The sequence below is a fragment of the Suncus etruscus genome, chromosome 5 (assembly GCF_024139225.1).
Source record: "Suncus etruscus isolate mSunEtr1 chromosome 5, mSunEtr1.pri.cur, whole genome shotgun sequence".
Classification (NCBI taxonomy): domain Eukaryota; kingdom Metazoa; phylum Chordata; class Mammalia; order Eulipotyphla; family Soricidae; genus Suncus; species Suncus etruscus.
The window spans coordinates 62,035,962-62,039,786 of NC_064852.1; the positions used below are offsets into that span (position 1 = coordinate 62,035,962).

Here is a 3,825-nt window from a genome sequence, read left to right on the forward strand (position 1 = left end):
AATCGCTCTTGGATTGGGGGACCATATGGGACGCTGGGGGGTCGAATTGCGGTCTGACTTAGGCTAGCATGCGTAAGACAGACACCTTACTGCTTGTGCCACTGCCCCGGCCCTTGACAACATGCTTTTAAAGATACTTCGCATTGTGCTCACATTCCCTTAAATGTTGTTCAGAAAGGTGCCTTGCCTCTCTCCCTAGTTGCTTTGCCTCTCTCGCAAAGGAATCTCTGAAAGAGAGGCAAAGAGAGTTTGACCTAAAAGATAGCTGGGTTTGTGGGTGGGAGTGTTGGAAGGGCAGTGAGGGAGAAAGCAGCCTTCCAGTTAAAAGTCAGCTCTTGTAGAAAGGTCAGCTTCCAGTAAGCTGGCCTCAGGTGGATTCAGGGTTAGAGGGAGAAGCAAAGGTAGGGCAGGACTCAGGGCTCTCTCTACATCTCATTCAGGTCCAGCAGAGTTTGGCCCAGCATCCTTTAAGTTCACAGGTGCTCCTCATTGGTGCATTTCAGTTTATCTTCCAAATCATCAATGGTATTTTCCAGCTTGGCTACTGATCTCTCAGCAAATTCATCATGGGTCTCTGCCTCTTTGAGTTTATCAGTAAGAATCTTTATATCTTCTTCATATTTATCATCTTTTTGAGAATACTTTTCCTCGGCAGCACTCAGACATTTCAGGTTCTGGTCCATCAGTCTCATTAGCTCATCCATCTCTCGGCAACGGGACTCTGCCAACTCAGCCCGCTCCTCTGTGTGTTCCAAGTCATCCTCAATGATCACCAACGTATGAGCCACCTTTTAATACTTCCAATATGCCTCATCTGCAGTATACTTAGCTTCTTTGAGTTGAATTTCCTGGTTTCATTTTTTTTTTTTTTCATATTTTAAGGCCCGGTTTTCAATGACCTTCAATCCTCTTTCACTCTCATCAGCTGCTTTCTCAGCTTCCTCCAGCTTTTGCAAGGCAGTAACAGGCATTTTTGAACACTCCTCTTCAGCTGGATCCTTAGATTCAAGGATGGCACCTCAGCCTTGGCCTGTTCCCGGGCCTGCTTTTCTCCTTCCACTGCCCACTGGAGGTGCTTAGCCCTCTCCTTCACAACATCGGTTTGGTGCTGCAAAAACCTAAATCTTGTGCTTCACTGCCTCGATGGTGGTGATCCCGGCAATGGTACACCCAACTCGGTTTCATGCTCTCGCAGCCGCTGCTGCTCCTCAGCTATGTGTCTCAGCCCAGAGCGCCTCCTCAATATCTTTACAGTTTATCACTTGCGATGTGGTCTTCTCCAAGCCTCAGTTTCTTCCTCTGTAAATACAGATAGCCATTGCTACTCTGTTTACTGGGTCTATTTCTAAGATTCATAACAAAAACCAGGTACATTATATGTGCTCAATAAATAGGAGCTGCAGAGGTTTTCTGTATTATTGGTGAAGGCGATGGGATGTTTACTGATTCATTCACCAGACTCAGCATATTACAAATACCAATAGCAGAACTTCCTCCTTCATCCCATTTTGTCTATGCATGCATAGAGCCGTATTGGGCAGACAGAGATAATGAGAAATTAAACAGTACCAAATGAGTGGGGAAGTGAAGTGTAAAATCTTAGAAAAAGTAAGAAAGAAAACTAGGATTTCTTGAATCACAAGGAAAAGTGCAGTTTCTTTAGATACCTAAACATAAATCTAAATACTTAGAACTCTCATTGGCAAAAATACTATGAGTTTAACCTAGGCACTTCTATCGTCTTGAATTCTTGAGCTGGCTTCACTCTTTTAATTCTATTGGTAATTATTCCAACTCAAAACTTACTCTGCCTTTCCTCAAATGTTAGTACTTCCTAGGTCTTCTTCCTCAGATCCTGGGGCCCACCATTGGCCCTCCTAATCTGCCATAATGGGATCTTGGCATCTTCCATGCTTCTACTACTTCTTCCACCACTACTCCATCTTCATTGTTCTCACATAGTCTGACTTACTCTCAGAAATCAGAAAGAGCAAACGAACTGATTACTGGCCTCCAACTGCCTCTCATCCTTTAATTGCCTCCTACACTCCTCTCTAGGATAACTTACATACTGCAGACAGAGCAACTACTCTCTGCTTCCTCGAAAGCCAACAAGGATCTTTACATTGACTGCAGGACACAGCTGTGCTCATATCTCTAGTCACAATCATTCCCTTTCTCTTATAGTGAAGAACAAGAGCTCTGTTGACTCCATTCCCCCGGGCTCCTCCTGATGAGCACCCTTATCCCTCACTGACTGTTTGGCTCAGGGACTATCTCCTTAAAAAGATGTGGTCAACTACTCTCCCCACCCTCACTCAAAGCACTTAGGACATCTTATGGTATTTTCCTCTTATCCATTTATTCCCTGTGTAGGATCATGGTGAAAGTTTGGACTCTGAAGCTACCTGAACAAGGATCACATCTAGGTACCACCATCTACCTGCAGGGAGAAGAGGCTTTGTGACTCCTCTGTGATGTGGTTTCACATTTGCAAAAAGGAAAGTCATCAATCATGGTGCATGCTTTTTTGTGGCTATGAGGAAGTGATGTGGTATCTGCCTGCAGCAAGGTGTGGCAGGTCAGGTGCTCCAGAGAAGTGTGAATTCTTATTATCATGAGATCACCTTGAAGGCGGAACAGCGTGTTATTCATCATTGAATACCCAGTTTCTAACTGGCCTTTGGTACAGACTCAGTGACTAATAACAAGATCACTAAGAGTAATGAATGTCTGAACAGATAGTGCTTGTGTGACCTATAAAGTGTCTTTATGTACCTTGCCTGAGTGCACAGTTGTCACATCTTTGGATTCTTCATATTCTACAGGTGAAGATACTGAGGTTCAGAGAGTACTGAAGCAGTCTAATTTTTTAGAGAAGTAAATCATAAACATTGTCCTCATACCAACCATCTGACTTTCATACTCACGCTTTAGGAATTTGGGTTCTTTTATATCTGAGAGCATATTTTTTCTTTTGAAATTTTTCCTGACTAAATACTTCAGCTCCCAGATTTAGAGACACTACTCCAAGGTTAATAGCTGAGCCTTCCTTGCTCCCTCAGTTATGAGAGCCATGTTATTCTATGGCATTTTTCTTAACCTTTTCTTCTCAATGTTTCCCACTACTCTGAAAGCACTTTGAAGGCAAAGACATTCATGATCTATCTTTCTGTGTCCCATATATAATAGGTGAAAGAGCTCATACCAAAGTTTGTTATGTTCAGAGTGGCTTAGGAAATAAAGCCATGTGGATCACAGGAATTCTGCCTCAAGCAGAATTGACTTTCCCAACAATTCTTTCTTAGCCTTTTCCTAGGAAGGCCGCACCAGCACTTCTACTAGACAGCTATGTTCAACTCTCTATCCCAGACCTACCAGCTACTATACTCATTTCAACTGCTCACCTACAATGTAATATCCTCAAAAAAACTGAGCCTGTTTCACATTAGGGAGTAAAAATTGGTTGTCAGGACAAGTACTCTGTCCCCAGCTTTCCAAAATAAGGAAGGAAGAGAAATGGCATAAGTAGAAAAGAAAAATTTGTTTGGGTCTTAAAATTTTATTCCATCCCTCTTTGAGTCTTTAAGGTAAATGTATAGTCCCCAAACTCTGATACCTATCAATGCAAGGCATAAACAGTGCCTTATATTCAAAACACTGATTTCTTTTTTTGAAGTCCAGCTTAAAAAAGTACTAGTTTCAATAAACTAAGCCAGGATCTCTTGCTTTATATGATTATAAGAGTAATATGTGGAAAATATCTGAACCACTAAAAAGGAATGAGCTCTTTTCTGAAATAGTTACAGCACAGTAATTAGTTGT

General features: G+C 42.2%; 1 pseudogene; it reads right to left on the minus strand.

Moving 5' to 3' along the window:
- Nucleotides 1-425: 425 nt before the first annotated feature.
- LOC126008881 (tropomyosin alpha-3 chain-like) lies at nucleotides 426-1,098 on the minus strand (annotated as a pseudogene).
- Nucleotides 1,099-3,825: the final 2,727 nt, after the last annotated feature.